The following is a 21,477-nucleotide window of genomic DNA, read 5'->3' as shown; positions in this document are numbered from 1 at the left end:
CTGAATATGCTCCTTAGTTTCCCCCTTTCTTCATACTCATTGCACTATGATGTCTCTTTCCCCCCATCAGACTCCATGAGATATGAAGGAAGAGGCTGGGGTGGGGTGGGAGCGTCAGACTTACATTTTCACTGCTACACTCCCAGGGTCTAGCCCGGAGCCTGCTCATAATACTCACTGACCGGATGCATGAAGGACTTATGTGTCAGGACACTAATATCTACTCGTAGGCTTGTGAGCACTAAAGGAGAGGATGTATGCATAGAGTTCAGCACAACTCTCGGTCCATGGTACATGTCTCAGTCCATGGTGGCTATCATCACTAATAAGAATGTGTAAGTGATGAATTTGTTTCATGTATAAATTCTTCCGTGGGCACTTCTCCAATGGGAGAGTTAAAGGAAGGTAGCAAGGTACCCTTTGGTACCCATTCTTCTGATTACTATTTGAGACTTTTAGAGCAGAATGAGGTAGAATAACATGCCAAACCTAAAATTGGATCCAGGATAGAAATGGCTTTGATGTGATGGATCTAGCGTGATTATATGTTTGCATGGGCTTCGGGTCTGGCTACGTTCCAGGCACAAACGTCTATAATCCAGTCTGTCAACCAGATGTTACCAGTTTGGGGAGATTTTTTTTTTTTTTTTTTTTTTTACCAGAAATACGATCAATGCTTATAGAAACCTACATGTTAGCACTTGCAAAATGACTGCAGTGAATATTGTAAAAATACAATTTGCAGCAGATAATTATGGCATCCGCATGACAATCTTATACTTGAGTAATAAAGTGTGACTACTGTACCTACAGCTGGAATTTTAAGGTAGGGTTTTCATGATGAGAGCAAGACAAGATTATGTGAAACTTGGTGTGCTAAAGTTGCATCTTTTCTTTTAATGTGTATTTATTTATTTCGAGAGAGACGGAGAGGCAGAGAGAGAATCCCAAGCAGGCCCTGCACTGTTAGTGCAGAGTCCAACACGTGGCTCGAACTCACAGACCAAGAGGTTATGACCTGAGCTGAAACCAAGACTCAGATGCTTAACTGACTGATCCACCCAGGCACCGCTGCACGTTCTTTTATTAAAAGATTACAAATAAGTGTGAGGCCTTTTATTTCAACTGACCAGGTCTCATAATTAAGGTACATAATTTGCTGGAAATCTAACATGGGCAGGATAGATGTTGATGATTCTTAGTGTTGGAAGAAACTTTACTATTCCAAGGAATGAAGTCATAATGTTGGTATGATATGTATCAGGACTGATGTTTTAAAATGAGAACTTTTAATTCCACCTTCTAAGACTGGTGCAAAGTTTCATGGAGGGGGAAGGAGGCAGGGAGCAAAGGGATATTTGGGAAAAAAGGGAGGAAAGCCTGACTAGCTCCTACCTCTTGTAATTTTGAATCCCTCTACTACTGGCATCCTGAGACGTTTTCCCTGACCATTCCTGATTGAGCTTCTGTTAATAGACTTGGTGTATCAGTTAGGGATGTATTTGGCTGCAAGTAACAGAAAACCCAAACAACAGTGGCTTCCACAAATAGGAGATTACTTTTCACACATAAAGAAATCCAGAAGCAGGTGGTGGCTGGCCTTGTTTGTAGCTCGTGAGGGACCCAGTCATTCTGCCTGTTTGCTCTGCCATCCCCACTGCTCATGTTCCAAGACGGACCAAGACGTTTGCTGTAGTTCAGATATCACATCGCTTTGAAAGCAGGAGGGGAGTGGTTTGTCTGTCTCTTCTTAGTGGGATATCAAAGGCTTTACCAGAACTCCCAGGAAAATATCTAGTTGTGTCTCACTGCATGGGAAAGTGACTATTTAGCTGGACAAGTGTTTGGTGATGAAAAAGAGGGAAATGGGTCTTAGATAAGCAACTCCACTGATGCTACACTTGATTTGGTCTTCGGGCTATCCTGGTTGTCGATGGGAAGTGGGGAAGTGGATAGACTCATGTACGTGATGGGTCATGCTCCCTTGGTGGGAGTGGATGAGTAAGTGAAGATTTGACAGACCATTTCTGGTGGTTTCCAACTCCATAATAGCTCAGTTAGCAAGGGAATTCATTAATAATATTTTGTTGTTAACTTATACTTTAAAAACTATGATGTTATTTAGAATAAAGTATATAGCCATTCTGGGGTGTGTGGGTGGCTCAGTCGGTTGAGTGTCCAACTCTTGGTTTCGGCTCAGGTCATTATCTCACGATTCGTAGGATCAGGCCCTGAATTGGTTCACAGCCTGTTTGGGATTCTCTCTCTCTCCCTCTCTGCCCCTCCCCTGCTTATGCTCTCTCTCTCTCCTTCAAAATAAATAAATAAACAAACTTAAAAACAAAAAAAGGCGTATAGCCATTCTGAGCAGAATTAGATGCTGTCCTACACACGATGAGTGACTAAGTAACCATTTGCAATGGTTCGTAGGTGACTCTGTATGACTATGTGCCCTCTAGAAATAACTGGGCCTTCTTGATGTCCAGACTGGCACACAGCCTTCTTGCCAAGTCGGAAAGAGATCTGAAAATTCCCATTCCATTCCATTTGCAGAAGCCACCACAGCATTTCTTCTTCTGCCCCTAATGGGAAGCACATGGAGATCACTGAACGTCGGGAGCCCTCCTATGCTCAAATTATGTTTTTCAAGCCAGGGCTATGATAAAGTAACCTCCAAACATGACCCTGGCAAAAGTCAGTAGCCTTGCTTATTCTGGCCACGTTCCTGGTGCAATCCAGGGTTCTGGGAAGATTTACTTTAATTACAACCTTTTTTGCCCTCTTTCTCTCCCGCTTACACTCATGATTTCTTACATAACATGTGTTAGAGTTAGCAAAACCGAAAATTTCATTCTTGAGCTAATTAAATGGATGTAATGTGTGCTTGGCCTCTTTTCTTTTAGAAGATCTGGCCAAATTAGCATGTTGTACTGTGTTTCTGAGGCATATGTAACTTCAATCCTCTTTAATTCTTTAGTTTTTATGTCTCAGTGAAAATTTCATTTTTGTTTTCCATGGCAAAGATAATAAAGAGACTTACTGTATTCTTAAAAATTTTCCCTAGCCAAACAATACCCTATGGAGAATATTGCCTCTAAAGACTTTTTCTTGGTATTCTAAACAGTGCTCATGAGAATTGGCTCATTTCCAAAAAGTTTTGCATGGAGCTTATATATGAAAGTTAAAATTCACATTAATTAACTTGGAATATATTGGCTAATACTAACAGCACCACATTCTCCATGAATCATGGAAGTATTAGCATGCATTAAAATACCAGATTTTGGAAGTATTTTCAGTTGTACCACATTGCTTACCACAAAACATGTAAGTCGTAATTTTTGCCTTCTGTTTGACAGCAGCTCAGTGGGACAAACATTAATTGAGCACCTTATGTATGTGCAAAGGCCATCTGCTCTAAGAGAGAAACTGGACAGCACAATACCTGCTCTCACAGGACACTTATTCCTTTGAGAAGAAACAGACATGTAAACCAACAATTGCAATGGTTTGTGAAAACACGATGATGAAAAGATACCCAGGCACAGAATTTAACTCTGTTGGAGTATAGTGAGGAGAAGGTGTTGGAAGGAGTTCAAAGGGACACCTGATGAAAAGCTTTCCTTGATGTGGGGTGGGGGGAGCTGCGGGAGTGGTGGGAGAACATTCTGGGCAGAGAGAAAGCAAGTGGGGTGTGAAGGAAGAGCCCAGGTAAGGAGTGATGCGGCCCAAACTAAGACAGTGCCAGTGAGGAGACTGGGGACGAATCTGCAATCCTTAGGGGGTAACACTGAGCACTTCAGCAGTTGGCTTCATTTAGTGTCTTTGGTAATATGCTACCAAAGGTGGGACTTTTTGATGGTTCAAGATGATTTTGCTGGTACTGTCTTTTCAATAGACAACCCGATTTAAAGCAAAGCTTTGACAAACATTATGTGGGCATAATCTGTTTTCATTTGAATATTACACGTACGTAAATGCCCAAGACTTTTTAATACATGCAAAAATAGCGTCTTTTAAAGGCATTTATTCTTGGTACGTAGGAATGAACTAAGAGCAAAATAAGAAAATGACATAATATTTGGTGAGCACAGAGAAAACCCCAAACTGGCTTTCTCACTGGTCTCCTTTCTGCCTGCATGAAGGAGTTACTTGGTCACCTACCACTGCCTATTAGCAGAAACGTTTTCCCAGCCTTGCCTATAAATGGCCAGGCAATAAACTGCCTCATTCATCCATTCTGTTGACACGTTCCGGCTACTAGGATGCTTGGAACCTGGAAGAGAGAAATCAAGAAGCTGTGGTCATTGCCTCTGAGAGAAAGGGGGGCATAAACAGATACTCTCAGCACAGTGTGACAAACACTCTATTAGAGGTGGAGCCAGAGTCCTGAGAGGATGAAGAGAAGTGTACCAACTGCTAGGTGCCAACAGAAAAACTTCACAAAGGAGGTGATAATAAAGCTTGGAAAGTTTTGAAGGATGGAGAAAAGGAGGGGCGTGTGATGGCATTTCAAATATAAGGAACCGTGGAAGACCATATTATTGTTTCTAAGTATTTGCTCCATCCTGCTGTGAGAGGTTTTTATTTCTCTGCCCCTTAATTGGGGCAGGGAAAACCTCAGAGACCTGGGCATGGTTGTTACAGTTGCATGACTAACACAGAAGCATTGTGTGCAAAGGCACAGAACTAGGAGTGAGTATGGAGTCTCTGAGGAATGGGAGGCTTAGCACAGCCCAGAGTGTAGACTCCGTGTGTAGAGCCTCTGTGGCCAATATGGAAGCCAGAAAGGCAATTGAGAACAGATTTTTAAATGGTTTTAAATGTCCTTCTGAACAAGCTGAGCTGCATTCTTTACACAGTAGGAAGCCAGTAAAGCTAAGGATTGACATGATGAGATTTGTTTCTTAGGAAGACGATTCTAATGGGGTGGAAAGAGACTAGTACCAGAGGAATCGGCTAAAAAGTTGTTGTGATACTAATAACAAACGTTTATTGTGCATTTACTATGTGCCAGGCATTTTGTAGACATTTACCAAAGTAATCTTCACAATAACCCTATTTGGTAGATATTATAATGATTCTTTATTATATATAAATGAGGAAACTGAGGCACAGAGACATTATATAACTTGGGTTGATCACTGCAAGAAGCGGTAGAATCAGAATTCCATCCTAAGCTGCCTGGGGGGCCAGAACCCACACTCTTTGCCAGCACACCACACTCCCAGAATCCAGGCAAATGATACTCAGCATCTGAAGTAAGGCAGTGCATGGAAATAGAGAGGAAGGTATCAAGTCTCCTATTTCTGAGATTGTACAGAATGTGGGCATGAGTTGGAACTTAAGAGTGAGAGAAATGGAGGGGCCAGAGAGAACGCCCCCATTTCTTATTTAGGAGACTAAGTAGGTGGTGAAACAGTGAGCAGAAACAGAATATAAGAACAAGTTTGGGGGGGCGCCTGAGTGGCTCTGTCAGTTAAGCGGCCGACTTCGGCTCAGGTTATGATTTCGCGGTCAGTGAGTTCGAGCCCCGCGTCAGGCTCTGTGCTGACAGCTCAGAGCCTGGAGCCTGTTTCAGATTCTGTGTCTCCCTCTCTCTGACCCTCCCCTCTTCATGCTCTGTCTCTCTCTGTCTCAAAAATAAATAAACGTTAAAAAAAATTAGAAAAAAAAAGAACAAGTTTGGGAGGAAAATGAAGAGGTTTGTTTGGGAAACATTAATTTTGAGGCAGGATATGCGGCACCAGGCAGAGATGAGCTGTCATCATTAAATATGGTACCGAAGCTCAGGAGAGTGTGGGGCAGAGACAAAGCCAGGCTGCGCAGAAGGCCAGAGGGCAGATGCAGACAGTGAGCTGAGAACAGGAGCAAGGACAGAATAAGAAGAACCCCATCCTTCAAGGACGAGATCTAGCAGGAGGAGCCAGAGAAAGACTGAGAGGCAGTGATAATGGAGAGAAAGGTGTCAGAGAACAGAGGCTTAGAATGAGTTAAAACTGGAAAAATTGGGAGACGACTATGGCCACTTCTGCTGTGGCACCTCCAGCCGCATAATGACTTTGAGAAACCAGAACCTCCGCTTATATAGAGGCATAAACATCGTGTATCACCAGCATCGCCGTGGGGGTACAAGGATGCATTGGGTGGAGGCAGAGAAGTGGAAATGAACTTCCCCAGTCATGACTCTCATAGAGTTGACCACATTTATACTGATTTATAACTACAGAACTGCTAATGAACTTGTGAAATACCAGGTTCCCATAAATGGAAAGAAACAGTACATTGCTTCGATTTACAGGAATTACTTAATTCCAAACATGGTAATGAGAAAGATTTAAAAGTAAAATCTTCTCTGGAACACTCTCATACCTGGAAGAATGGCTTATTAGTTTCACTTCTTCTGCGATCCACAGTAACACTATTACATTTCAACTGCCTGTAACTAGTTAGAATAATAGTAAAAATATTTGCATAGAATTCCCCAGGTCTCTGGATAACTTAGTACAATAGCATAATTTTTTTAACATGTGAATAGCTTGAAGCTACACAGAATTTATTAGGAAATAGTGTACTAGGAATAACCCACATGCATGCTCTATAGTAGGGGAAGAAGAAAATACTATTGCATCTACAACACAATTTCAGGGTACCTGAAATTGTTAAGGTATGTTGGGACGGTGTTTGAAAAGGGCTCTATGGAAACAAAGTTTGGAAACGTGGGATTAAATAATCTTAATTTTTTTTCTCATTGCAGGGCTTCTGGGAGCCTTGAATGTGTTGGTTTACACTTATAGCTCTAGATAGATGTAGCATACAGCAGTCCCCAAACTTATCTGACCATAGATCCCCATGGTTTTTCAAGAACACATGACCTACTTTATTAAATGTCCTATTGGTAGATTGTATTTCTGTTCAGAATGTTTGCTGCTCCTACTTTATAGGATCCATTTTCTTAAATCTTTTTTTAAAAAATTGTAATGTTTATTTATTTTTGAGGGAGAGAGACAGACAGAGCATGAGCAGGGGAAGGGTAGAGAGAGAGGGAGACACAGAATCCGAAGCAGGCTCCAGGCTCTGAGCTGTAGGCACAGAGCCTGACACAGGGCTCGAACCCATGAACTATGAGATCATGACCTGAGCAGAAGTTGGAGCTTAATCGACTGAGCCACCCAGGCGCCCCTGTATCCTTTTTCTATGGGACTATCTTGCCCTACTCCACTGAACATAGGAGCCATTATGGGACCTACTTTGGCCAACGTAATGTGGCTACAAGTCACGTGTGTCACTTTTGAGCAGACACTTCAAGAACTAGCCTGTAGTCCACTGCTAACAAGACCAGCTATGCCAGATAAAGACTGTTCCAATAGCGCAGAGGTCTGGAGTGTCCTGTGATGAAATGCAAAGACGTAAGGAATAAACTGTTGACATTGTAAACCATTAATGTTTTAGGTCATTTGTACCACAGCTAACTTAGCCTAAGCTGACTCCATCCTTCCTCTAAGCATTTCTAAATTACATGGGCCCGACTGCTTTTATAGGTGTACTCATTCAGTTTCAATTTTATAAATAATGAGATATTCTTAGAATTCCTCTTTAGGTTCAGAAGGTGAAATATATAGATTTAGATAATACATATTTCGGAAGGTGACATATACATATTTATATAAATATATAGATGACAGGACTTAAATGGTGCTCAAACTCTTATATGCCTACAAAATTACCTGGAATTTTGTTGAAAATAGACATTTCCAGGCCCAATTCCCAGAAGTTCTGATTCAGTGGGCCTGGAATGGATCCAGGAAATCTGAATTTGATAACAGCTTCCCAAGATATTACCAGTACAATGGTCTACCAGCCACACTTTGGGGAGTGTATTGCTCTCTAAAGCCACTCATCTGATTACCAGGTATAGGTACCAATAAATGCCATTTCAATTTTTTTTTTTTTTTTGCCATTTCAATTTAAGGAGGCACCATGGAGACTCCTCTTTGAATGACATGTATGAAGTTAGTCACATCACATTTTAGTTTATATTCATTATACTTTGTTATAGTTTACTGGAAAATATTTTATGCACAAAATGGCACTCATGTGTGAATGCCTGTCTTATTCAGAAAGCCTGACTCTAGGTGACCTTTGGCTCTTTCAAAAAAAAAAAAAAAATCAATCTGCTCTACAAAGATGAGGTTCTATTATCAATGAAGATCAAGAGCTATTTCTGTTGCAAGTGACTGAAACCTAATTCAAACCATCTTAAGCCAAACAAATGTATTGGTTGCAGAATGAAATGTCCATGGTTTTGAGAGAACGAAGTTTGTTGCTGGTTAAGCAGGCAGCATGTGTTAGAACTGGAGACCACACCTGCCTATGGGAGGGTCCCATAATGGCTCCCGTGCCTTAGGAGGGGGAGACGTTAATAAGAGGGCCAAATGAAGATGGTGTGCAGGTTCTGAGGGAGGAAGACCTAGTAGGCAAGGCACTACCTGGAGAGTCTGGGGACAGGTGAAGGGCAGTCTACTCAGGTGATTTGCACTGGGGAAGGTTGGCATGTGTGACTAAGTGGAAGTCTTGGAAGCTGGTTAAGAAAGTAGGGAGGTAGACAGAGTAAAGGGTGTCAATCAGTTGGAATCAAGGCTTTACTTACAGTTGGATATAGATGCTCAAAAGATGGCTTTAGTTTCTATTTTTTTCCACCTCTCAGTTCTGCTTTCCTCCATGTTACTTCACTCTCAGGCAGAATTTCCCATGAGGAGCAAGATGGTGACCATCAATTTAGTAATCCCCAAGCTGGGTCTCATTGGTATGGCTTGGGTCAAGGCCAATCTTTGGCTCAATCACTGTGGCCAGAGATGCCCTGTTTGGCCAGGACTGGGCTGTGTGCCCATCTCTGCAGACAGGGATGAGGTTACAGTTATCTAAATCACAAAGGTTTCCCAAAGGGAAATTGGGACTCTATTCCCAGCAGCAAGGGAGCAATGAAGACCGTGCAGGCAAAATTCAATCTGTCCACTGTGGACTTAATGATACTCTTCTTACTCTGGATTAGCAATCTGACAGGAAAGGGAGCTCACACACTGGATTTTTTTTCCCCCAAAGGACAACAAATGAATAAAGAAAACAATTTCAAAGCAAGCCAGCAAGCGAAATGTTTAAAGTAAACAAACCATATCTATCCCTTTCTGGGAAAATATCAGAGAAGAACTCAGTGTTTTAGACTGCAGTTAGGTCTCATGGCAGTCACAAGAACCTGTGTTTTCTTCTTCAAGATTGCCTGTTAATAAAATTTTTCCCATAGATATGTTGAACCTGCATACTTTTTAACCTTGCTTTAAATTCAAGATTGTGTAGTTTACACGGAAGCCAGATTTTCTACAGATGCATAAAGTTGAAGGGGGAAAATGCTGGCAACCTCTTGTCTATTTAAGTTAATTACTACGGGCTAGAATCAGAGCCATTTCCTGCAGATTTCTAAAAGTACCATGGAGAGAAGCAGTTCAGTCCTCATTATGACTTCTATTGACTCATGATTTTTAACCAAGATGATCTGCATAAGATCTCTTTACAGACAAAGGTTTTGGACTCAGATTCGCCTTTCCCCTTATGGCTCCCACTGTCACTTGTGCGGTATTATGGAACAATTTAGGGGAAGGAAGCTTATAAGTGAAGTTATTTCTCCATTGACCTATTCTTTTATCTTTTTTACCTTTTTCCTCTGCTTGTTCCCCCTAGTATGAGTAGACTCCCATTCTTATATTTTTGTTTGTATACCGGGTTAGTGTGATGCCTTGTATACAACGAGTGTTCAATAAATGTCACTAATTAATGACTCAGCCCGATATCAACATGTTTTGCATTATGCCACCATTCACTGAACTGCAGAGTCATTTCTGAGACAAGTCAGAGCTCTGCCAAGATCTATTGGACGTTTTACCAGAGACTTGGAAAATTCCAAAAATGAGATTATTTTTTAAGTGTGGCTTCTTTTTTAAAAAGCCAAAACATAACAGCCACTTTTATTTGTTAATGCTCAAAATATAAAGTGGAGAACAATTAAGAAAGTGAGGTTTATATGGGAAGACTGTTAAATTCCATCTAGTTGTTGACAGCTTTGGCACTCAAGATTTCAACATCTGACTGCAGAGAAATATCTCTGATGCATATAATCTATATATAACTTGTGTAATCGTGCAGATCAGGCAATTTCTGCCCTTTCTCCCTTCACCTTTCCTCCTCTGCAGAGCTGACACGGCAACAAGTATATTTATCATTTTCGGGCCATTGTAGAAAACATAGAATCAGCCAGGAAACCAGATTCCTGTCCTGCCCCTGCAGCCTATAGGCCATTGTGAAGGTGATAAATAGCTGTCATCCTGCCTAGCATTCGGGAACTGAAAAGTTCAAGGGCATGGAGGGCTCATCTGAGTCTGCCCCTTCCTTTGGTAGCTTGTAGGAAAGCTGTTAGGAGTCAGAGTGGGAAGAGAGAGGAGGGAGGAGAGTGAGTTGGCTGCTTATCATGGCTAGATGTCCAGAAACCAAATCGTAACAGGCTTTTTGACTGGTGTCCTTGAATTCCTTGAGCGATTCACGAAATTCTTATAACCTCAAATATCTGTGTGTCATCAGTGTCAGTTCAAATCCTGGACGCCACGGACAGCTTGATAGGCGACCTTCCGTTTTATCACAGACAAGTGCACTATCGTTCCATTAATTAGTTTGCTTAGGTGAGCACTTTGGGATTACATCTGTAGATCTGTTTCCAGTTAAAAATTTCGTTTTCAGAGTGTTGCTTTACCAGTTGTCACAAATTTATGCCTCGGTTGTGTCTGGGTTTTGCCCCAAGTGCCTCTCCACAACAGGCGTCCAAGCACAGCTGAGGTTACTTGATTCTCTCTTATCACAGGCAACTGACTACTGTACCCAGAGAAGTCCCTGCTGACATGATTGTGACGCCTGCCAAAGACTCTGTCTCATGTCATGTTGACGCAGTAAAAATGATGACCCACCTGACTCCAAGTCGTCCTTCACTAGAGGCTCTAACGGCGTGTTGACTCTTGGCATTTACAGTTGTTTGCTTATTGAAAAGGTGTCAGGTTTCTATGGCTCCGAGTGCTGGCTCGCATTACAGTCAAGTGGAAGCAAGAAAATTCAGGCAAGCCTTTCATGGAAAGAGAGGCCTGCCACAATTTCAGGTTTCATGGTAAATGAACAGAGAGAAGGGAGATGCAATCTCTCTGGACTTTTCCAAGATTTTGACAGAAGGAAGTTGTGGAGTTGAGGATGCGGGTAGGTCACGTTACTGCTGGAGACCAGACCTGCCTTCATCTCTGAGACGGTTGTGGGTGAGCGTGTTGCTGGTAGGGTAGGAGCAGAGGGAGGGATGAGGACAGTGTGCGGGTCCAGTGTGAAGGCAGGACCCTGTGTCCAGGGTCACAGCACCTAGAGAATCCAGGGACAGAAAGGTGGCAATCCAGGGAAGTAGTCTGTGCTAGGAAGGTTAGGTAAGGTAGGAGCAGGTTAATGTCCTGGCAGGTGGGCTAAGCAGGACTAGAAGTAGTGGGAATGAGGTAGTCGGGATCAAGAGCACTATTCGTCCAAAGTTGTGGCACCATCTGGGATTAAAGGATAGATTCTAATCTTGAGAGGGGTGCTGGAGTTTACAAGGAGAGCAGTAAGACAGGAAAAGCACCGTGATTAAATCCTGAAAAATCCAGTTATAACAGTGGCTTGGTCACAGAAGAGTGAGGAAAGGGGAACTAATATCCATTGATTGCATAGCAGACATTGAACTGGGCTATAGATTTTAGTCATTCATTTACTCAACAAGTTTTAATTGAGCACTGACTATGTGCCAAACACTGTTCTAGGCACAGGGGATAGAAGAAGCAGCGAAGAAAACAAAACCCTTGCTTCCTTGGATCTTACATATTTATAGGGGAGACAGAAAACAAACAAAATAAACTTCTTTACTAGGTTAGAGGGTAATGCGTTCTCTGAAGGAAAATAATGCAAGGTAGAGATAAGAAGTATGGAGGATTAAGAATTTTAATTTTTTTAATGTTTATTTTTATTTTTGACAGAGAGAGAGACAGAGCATGAGCGGGGGAGGGGCAGCAAGAGAGGGAGACACAGAATCCGAAGCAGGCTCCAGGTTCTGAGCTGTCAGCACAGAGCCTGACGTGGGGCTCGAACTCACAGACCGTGAGATCATGACCTGAGCCGAAGTCGGACGCTCAACTGACTGAGCCACCCAGGAGCCCCATGGATTAACATTTTTAATAAGGAGGCCAGGGAAAGCCTCACTGAGAAGGTGACCTTTGGGAAAATCCTTCCAGGAGTGGGTGCGAGCCATACAGATACCTGGAGGAAGAATATTACAGGCAGAGGAAAGAGCAGGTGCAGAACTGAGGTGCCTGGCGCACTCAGAGAACAGCAGGGAGGCCAGCCAGACGGATTTGTGCAAAGGAGAGGCAGGACAGAAGATGAGGGAGGAAGCAGCTGACAATGGAGGTCAGGAAAACATCTAAGCCCTTTTAGGACAGACAGTATTTCTCAACTGGGATCAACTTGTTTCCAAGGGGACACTTGGCAGTGTCTGGAGACATTTTTGGTTGTAACAACTGGAGGCTGCTTGCCCTGAGCAAGACTTTAAACAGTCCAAAGTGGCATCTTTACATGCATAGGAAGCTCACATCAGGCCAAATAGTGGGTGGCCAGTACATTGGATGGTGGATTCGATTTCAAAACAGTCTCTGTAAACTGAAGTTGTCTGAAACAGATAGGAAGTTGTTTTGTAAAACCTATTACTGAAGTATAATACACATAAAGAACAGTGTACATATCACAAATGTACATGTTGATGGATTTTTACAAGCAAACACCAATGCATAACAAGCATCCACATCAAGAAACAGAACATGATCAGTGCCCTGAAAATCCCTCCACTCCCCACCCCCTCCAATCACTACTCTTCCAAGAGCAGCCACTCTTCTGTCTTTGATTATTTTTTATTTATTTTTTTAAAATTTAATGTTTATTTGCTTTGGAGAGAGACAGAGACAGAGCACAAGTGTGTGTGTTTGGGGGGGGGGGGGCAGGGCAGATAGAGAAAGAGGCACAGAACCCAAAGCAGGTTCCAGGCTCTGAGCTGTGCGCGGGGCTTCAACTCACAAACTGTGAGATCATGACCTGAGCCAGAGTCAGATGCTTGACCAACTGAGTCACCCAGGCGCCCCTACTCTTCTGACTTTTAATACCATAAATTCTTTTGCTAGTTTTGGAGCTTTTATAAATGGAATCACGTAGCATATACTTGACTTCTTCCCCTTAACATTGTGTTTGGGAGATTCATCCATATTGTCGTGTATACCATTCCCATTCATTCTCATTGTTATACAATATGCCATTGTGTGAAAGAAAATAGTTGATCTATTCTACTTGGGTGGGCATTTGGATAGTTTCCAGTTTGGAGTTATTACGAGTACTGCTGCTATGAAAATTCTAGTACATGCCTTTTGGTAAACATGTACACATTTCTGTTGGGTAAACATGTAGGAATGGAATTTTAGGGTTACAGGAGAGAAAAGAAGTCTTGATGAGATGAAATGTAGCATATTGTAGCCAGGGCAGTAAAAATAGAGATAGAGACAGAGATAGAGATAGAGATAGAGATAGAGATAGAGATAGAGATAGAGATAGATAGAGATAGAGATAAAAATAGAGATAGAGTTAAAAATAGAGATAGAGATATAGAGATACATATACATATGCATATACATATGATAGAGGAGGTATGGGTAGGTTCAAGAACGGAAGAAGAAGTTCAGAGCTCAGGAAAGAAAAGGCAATGATGTTAAATAGAGTGTGGTTTAAGCTAAGGAGGACGATGGTGTGTGGAGGTCAGTCGGCACGTAGCTTATGGAAATCAAGTAACAGCTATGTGGGGCAGCAAAGGGCTTGGGTAGGTGTCAAACAGGCCTAAGTTTGAAGCTTGCTCTGCCAAATGTGACTGTGTATCACCTGATAGCTCGAAGCTTTGACTTTCCATTGCAGGAAATAGAGGTTGTTGAAAGATGAAATCCATTTACTCCACAACTATTGATCGAATATCTACCTGTGTGCAGCATACTGGGGATTCGGTGGTGACCCAAAAATAAGAGTCCTTGACCTTGTTGATTTTACTGGTAAGGAATAGAGTGAACAATGATTATTTCATTACAATTATGGTAAATACAATGAAGGAATCTAACTTAAACTGGTGGTGGTCAGGGAGGAGTATCTGGGGCCAAGTAGGCATGAGTCCGGCCAAGAGTTGGGGATGAGAAATTCCAGGCGGATGTAACAGTATGAAGGAAATCTAAGGAGGCATGCTCTAAGGAGCACGGCATGTGTGAGGAAAAGAGTGAATAAGAATGCAAAGGGAAGAACAGGGGCAGATTTGATGGGAAGGGCAGGAAGAGCCTTTAAGTGATGAGCTTTACTTTAATCATTAAGCACTCTAAACTGGAAGTAAGGAGAGGGCTGGTGGAAGAAGCAGGACTGGTGGCAGAATCACATAAGTGCAAAAATGTAGGTTGATTCATGAATTTGCAGTTCAATATTCACCTATGAATTCAAATACCTTTACAGGATGAGGAACCACCAAGTGAATCCGGTCATGTCTGAAATTATCTGGGTATCAATAACTAATGAATGGATGAATATATAAATAGTAGTTTATGAAGTTAACATAATCGACAAAAATTGTGTTTAAGATTATTCAATCCTCTGGGGCACCTGGGTGGCTCAGTCGGTTAAGCGTCCGACCTCGGCTCAGGTCATGATCTCGAGGTTCATGAGTTCAAGCCCCGCACCAGGCTCCGTGCTCACAGCGTGGAGCCTGGAGCCTGCTTTGGATTCTGTGTCTCCCTCTCTCTCTGCTCCTCCCCTGCTTGAACTCTGTCTCTCTTTCAAAAAATAAATAAACATTAAAAAAAAAAACTTAAAAAAAGATTATTCAATCCCCTTTGCTCTGATATTGACTTAGTTCTGTAAGTAGATTTCCATTCTGAGCATAGTAGCTCGTATTTATTGTGTTGCTATGCACCAACTTCCATTCTCAGCAGTCCCTAACATGTGTATTCTCTCATTTAATACTCATCACAACAACTCAGGAGGTCCATTTTATTATTATTTTTGTTTTACTGATGGGGAAGTAGATGCCGAAAAATGCACTGATCCACTTGCCCCAGATCACCCAGTTAGTAAGCCTGGCCTCAGGAATCTCCCAGGCAGTCAGATTTCAGCCCACAAACTCTCAATGACTACTCTTTATAGCCTCCAGAAAGAGGTCACCAACAAGCCAACACCAACATCTGGTTGGTTTGATTGCTCCATTTCTCATTTTGAATTAACATGTTAGCAGTGTGCATTGCACATTCATCTCTTGTGAGCTGATTAGTAGGATTCATTTCCCAAGGGCCTCATCCCCTAATAGTGGACTAAGAAGGCTGAGCTTCCGAACCAGCAGACCTAGTGGTGGATCAATCACTGGACCTCAGGAGAGTCATGTGAGTAGAGATTGGGGAGGTAGGCAGGATCCGAATCCTACAGGCCTTGTGGACCATGGAAGTGTCTCAGACTGTTCTCTTAGTGCAGAGGAACGGGGTATGATTGGTTAGGAGGTGATCGCAACAGTCCGGGTGAGGGATGCTGGCCACTTAGACCAGTGCGATAGCAGCTAATGGAGATGAAATGAGAGATTCTGAGTAAAAGGCCTTGCATAATGCCTGGCACATAGTAGGCACACGGTAAGGGGCAGCTATAGTTAACAACTAAGGCATATTCATTTCAGTCTGGCAGGGCAAATTTCATGGCTTGGAAACTGCTGCCTAAAGCATGGCGTTGAGAAAGATACCAAATGTTCCGTGAGTTCGAGCCCCGCGTCAGGCTCCGGGCTGATGGCTCGGAGCCTGGAGCCTGTTTCCCATTCTGTGTCTCCCTCTCTCTCTGCCCCTCCCCCGTTCATGCTCTGTCTCTCTCTGTCCCAAAAATAAATAAAAAACGTTGAAAAAAAAAAATTAAAAAAAAAAAAAAAAAAAAAAGAAAGATACCAAATGTCTTTCAGACCTGCATGAAAGGAGGGCTGCAGTGGAATAGCGGTGGCTGCCGTGAGCTCTGGATAAGCAGCTGGTCGCACACACACGGAGGATTGCTTTAATAATGATTTGCAGGTAAGGGTGCTTGGGTAGCTCAGTCAGTTGACCATCCGACTTTGGCTCAGGTCATGATCTTACGGGTCATGAGTTTGAGCACCGCATCGGGCTCTGTAATGACGGCTCAGAGCCTGGAGCCTGCTTCGGATCCTGTGTCTCCCTCTCTCTCTCTGCCCCTCCCCTCCTTGCTCTCTGTCTCTCTCTCTCTCAAAAATAAATGAACATTAAAAAAATGATTAGCAGGTAAAGACAAGATTCTTATACAGATGATTTTGAGTCATTTTTCTCAGTATAATAATATTAAACTATGAAATCTTGTATGATACAGAAACTTTTATAAAAGGATTTTTATTAGATAAAAGCAATACATGGTGAATGGTAGATTATAGAAACTTACTGAGTTGACCTTGGGTTTGGAAATATTCACAGACAATGCACGGCAAACAAAGGTTTGTGCAGACAAGTTAGTTTGACTTGGGTCAAATAATTTGTAGAGATCCATGATGCACATCAACGTGTTAAAGGTTCAGAAAAGGAACCATAATAAAAGAAATCTCTTTTCTGTTATTGCACCCAGAATTTTTCAAACTGATTTGACTGTGGAACTTATTTTCCACCTGACACTTCCTAACATCTCATAGAAACATGACAATATCTGCATTAATATTATGTTACGATAACATGATGCTATACTACAAAGCTTGTAATGGCATCTCTTTTGGTCCTGGCTTTTGTAGAGCTCGGTTAGTGAGAGAATATACAGTATTTGTTTTTAGACAACCATTCTCACTTAAAGGTAGTTGGTTTTATAGATGGCAACTTTGCTCTGAACCCAATCACTGACTTTGTGACTGACAATAGTTAACCTTTGTCCAATGAAGGTCAGTTCCTAGCCAGAACCCACGTTCTGAAGCTGCTTCAATTTGGACGACCCAGCAGAACACAGATTGCCTAGAAGTGGGCCAGTCCCAGAACACTAGGGCTCATTCATTTTAAAAAGTTTCCAACTTTTAGCTCAGCGCTTGGTGACACGCCACAAATATCTTTTGAGTAAATGAATGACCACATAACTGAATGAATAATCACGGTCACTATTTGTCCTCATAAGAAAAGGTAATTATGAGACCAGTAGGTATTGTGCCAAATCTAGGAGAAATCTTAAATAACACAATCAGCCTGAGAAATAAACAAGATTTCTTTTTTTTGTTCTGCGGGGATTTAGCAAGTTAGATCTACCTTTGTTGAATTATACATATTGAAGGAAATAATGTCTTTGGGCAAAAACTGGATAATGTTATTGAATAAGTTTGTCCTTTAATAACTTGGATACATTTGTGTGAATTAGACAAGTCACATAATTTCTTTGTTTTTTGTCTTCTGGACTAGGTGATCTCTAAGGTCCCTTTCAGTTCAAAAGTGTCTGTGAATCTATTCACTCATAAATGCTATGCTTTGTGCTTTTTTTTTTTCTTGCAACATTGGAAAAGTGCATGATCTTCATTATAAAACCAGGTCTGAGTCCAGACTGAAAGAGCCCCAGGAAAGCACAGAATTCCAGAATGTTTTGCAAGAATATCCTCACTCATTAAAGAAATGCTACTAAGAGGAAAACAAGAGCTCTATTAACAGCTTTCCCTACAGAAGAGCTGTACGAAGTCCCCTTCATTGGGAGTATGAATCTCAGCAAGGAGTAGTTTCCTCTGGAACAGTCTTGATGAGCACAAGTGAGCACGGGTCAACATGGGGACTGGTGACACAGGCAGGTATCCAGTAGCCTCTAGGCATGATTATGAACTAACACTTATATGTGCTCACTTAACAGTGGCTCAGTGACAGCCACTGTTCTAAATGCTCTACTTAGACTAATTCATTTAATCCTGACAATGACGTTATGAAGTAGGTATTATCATATTCGTTTTAGAGATGGGCAAACCAAAGCATAAAACGTTAAATTTGCCCAGCACTGTGGACCTAGTAAGTGGTGGGGCCAAATTTGGACCTCAACAGTACGGATCCAGAAGCCCTGCTCTTAGCCATTCTGCATACGGCCGTCTTAGGATACAGTCTAGCCATTGAGGAAAGCTGACATAGACCAAGCCACCCAACATTATTGGTAGCCCACAATGCTAAATGCTGTTAAGGACTGAGAGGGGGTGGTGAAATGATGAGGACCTCATTCCTGCTCCTACTCAGCTAACAAGTAAGCAACTCACTCCAGGCGGAATGAGAGGTTCTGGGGAAAGAGAAAGGTAGAATTCAGCTAGCCTTGACAGATAAAATAAAGAACATTTCTGATTCAAGCAACAGCATGGGTTTTGGGGTGTGCCAGATAGACTTGTCTTCACAGATTGTGGGACATATGGTAGGGAGATGATGTTTGGCTCTTCGAAGGTTCTGTACCATGCTAAGGAGTCTCAATGTAAATCTATAGGCAGTAGGAGCAATTTATCCTTTACTTGGAATGTAATTCTGGAGCTAGCATAGTGGGCTATAGTCTAAGCAGAAGGAATGGGGAATTAAATCAGGGTAGTTTGAGTGACAAATGTCAAGAGGGATGTTGTGTGTGGTAAGTATTGTGAAATGGTTCCCAGACCACTTTGAAGAATAAAGGTCTTATTATCCAAGTCACTGAGAATGCTGCCAAAAGAGAGACCTCAGCCGTCAAGCCTCTTTATCCACAGTCATACTCCCTTCCTGAGATAGTTGGTGTCCAAGGACTGATTACCGCAGGGGTATAAGGGCACCACCTCTCACCACAGCTCTGAATGGTCATCCTAGCCTCAGAAGCCCCTGCACTGCAGTTGAACTTGTTTCTCTGCCTGGTCCGACTTCCTTCCCTTCTCTTCAACAGGCTGGTGTCCTAAGAATACTCCCTAATAAACCTCCTCGATGGCAATAATCTCTTAGAGTCTGAAGCCTGGGAAACAACCGGCTTCCAACGGCTGCAGAGTGCATTGTAGAAACGGTTGGGCATCTATGCAGGGATGTAGCCAGTAGAAGAAAAGGGGAAGTCAAAGAAGATGACCAAACCAAAGTAGCTGGAAGGATGGTGGTCTAAGACAGTATGATCTGTCCCCTGACAACTCTGAAAGGCCCCTTGACAACATCCCTTTTCTCTTCTTGATCCCTAAAATCTGCTCTTCACCTATAGGCTAGAGGGATCACATACAGAAGAAAATCAAAGTCCTGATCATACTCTTCTGGTCTCTCCATTCTCTATGCTCCAGCCACCCTGGCCTCCTTACAGTTCTGGAACATGTCAGCCATCCACCTGTTGGTTTCCAGATATTAGCGAGTCTCCATCTCTCATCTCATTTGTATCTCTCTGCTCAAAACTCCTTCTCAGGCAGGCCTCCCCAGCTGCCCACATGTAGAATAGCAACCTCTGTAATTTTCTACTGTTAAACCCACTATATCTTTTCCAAAGTACGTATTTCAAGTTGACACTGAAGTGATATTATTACTTATTTGCTGATGTGTTCATTGTCTCTTTTTCTTTCTGGAATTAGGGCAAGAACTTCATGGTCTTCACTGTTATATCCCTGGTCAGGAACGTAATTAGTGCGTAAGTTCATGAAAATTAGGGACTTTTGGCAGAAAATATGAATTTCATTTGGAATATGTGGAGTCTGAACAGACTCTAGAATTTTAGAAGACAGTTACCCAGAGAAGAGGAAGTTCCTTCAGAGTGTCCAGTACCCTGTGAAGTGAATGGGGAGAATGAGCTACAACACCAGTTCCCAAGTTGCTCCAGAGAACATGTAGAGCATGCCTTTAGGCTGGGAAGGGCTTTGCATGGTGCTCCAGCAAAACCCAACTTGGTCAAAGCATCACCTACAATGGCAACAAGCTGGAGGTGAGATCCCGGTGAAGTTCCTAAAACTAGAAGTGGCAAAGGTTTACTGGGCAGCACTCATAGTGGAACAGAGTCCAGGAATTAGAGTGTGGATTTTAGAGCCAGTCTGTGGTGGTTTGAACTGCACTGTTGTCAATACCTGGCCTCCTTTGTAATTGGGGACGCAAACTCACAGGGTTGCAGAGGGTGCATGAGTCAGTACATAGCACCTGGCACACTGCAAGTGCTCGATAAATGTTTATTGCTATTATCTGCCAACTAAATATTCTAAACTCTGCTCTTAGCCCATGTCTTCAAAATCATTATAACAACTTTGAAATTAGACTGGTATTTTCAAATCTTTGTTGTTGTACTTAAAAAAAAATTTTTTTTAATGTTTATTTATTTTTGAGATGGCGAGAGAGACAGAGTGTGGATGGGGAAGGGGCAAAGAGAGAGGGAGACACAGAATCTGAAGCAGGCTCCAGGCTCCGAGCTGAGCTGCCAGCACAGAGCCTGACGCGGGGCTCGAACTCATGAACCATGAGATCATCAGATGAAGTCAGACGCTTAACTGACTGAGCCACCCAGGCACCTCTATTTTACTTCTTTGATCTTTGGTTTGTTCATCTGTAAAGTGGGACTAATCCCTATAACACAAAGAAAGTGCCCGGCGCTGGGACTGTTGGTAGTTATTAATTGGTTAGTTACCAATTAATATTAATCTCCCAGTCTGAGGGTCACACGTACAACTGTCTCTCTTTCCTAGAGTTAAGAAAAAAATCTAGCAAACTTAGATTCATTGGCGTAGTCCAGGTTAGGCCTACGTAGGTGGGTAGGATGAGATTCCATGAGCTCTTGACTTTGAACTGCATGTAGGGAGTGGTAAAGTTTCTGTCTGTTCTTTGAGCGTAAGACTGTGCTGAAACAGAATAGTCAGAAACCCCAGATTTCTTGGGTTTGTCATGGAAAAGGTTCTCAGAGCTGCTACCTTTTCCTTTGAGAGTCCTCAGTTACCTCAAGTTCCGGCAAGCAAATCATCAACAGAAATGTCCCTGTTGACCAGAGCTACCGTAGTGATGGCCACTTTTGTTTCCAATAGGAGACCCAGGCGGTGTACCAGATTAGGAATCTGAAGGAAACCCCAGGGACATTGCCATTATTGAAATTAATTATTTAACGGACTCATTATTTTTCAATGTGTTAGAGACCTTGAATTAAGTCTGTTGGCAAACGTGTAACCATTGAAAATTCTTCACAGTCAGAAACTGGAAACGAAAACTTTCTTTTGGTTTTAGATTTTTGGTCTTGTGCAGACCATTGAAGTCTGTGGATTAAGTGCATTAGTTAGAATAATATATTCAAGGATTTAAGGAATTTGGGTCCAATTTCGAACCACTCCACTACCTCTGGCTTGACCTCAGCTCAATTCCTTAATCTTTTGGC

The 21,477-nt window shown here is 42.3% G+C and overlaps 1 long non-coding RNA gene across 1 annotated transcript in view; it reads left to right on the top strand.

The window, feature by feature from the left end:
* The window catches only part of LOC109275829 (uncharacterized), a 233,007-nt gene extending 215,532 nt beyond the window's left edge, over positions 1 to 17,475 (top strand). Inside the window, exon 6 of the long non-coding RNA XR_002084395.2 lies at positions 16,109 to 17,475. This is a non-coding gene — a long non-coding RNA (uncharacterized LOC109275829). The remainder of the gene's footprint in view (positions 1 to 16,108) is intronic.
* The last annotated feature ends 4,002 nt before the right edge of the window (positions 17,476 to 21,477 follow it).

The sequence above is a fragment of the Panthera pardus genome, unplaced genomic scaffold (genome assembly GCF_024362965.1).
Source record: "Panthera pardus isolate Hobbes unplaced genomic scaffold, ASM2436296v1 HiC_scaffold_2, whole genome shotgun sequence".
NCBI lineage: Eukaryota > Metazoa > Chordata > Mammalia > Carnivora > Felidae > Panthera > Panthera pardus.
This window is presented reverse-complemented; position numbering and strand designations above follow the sequence as displayed.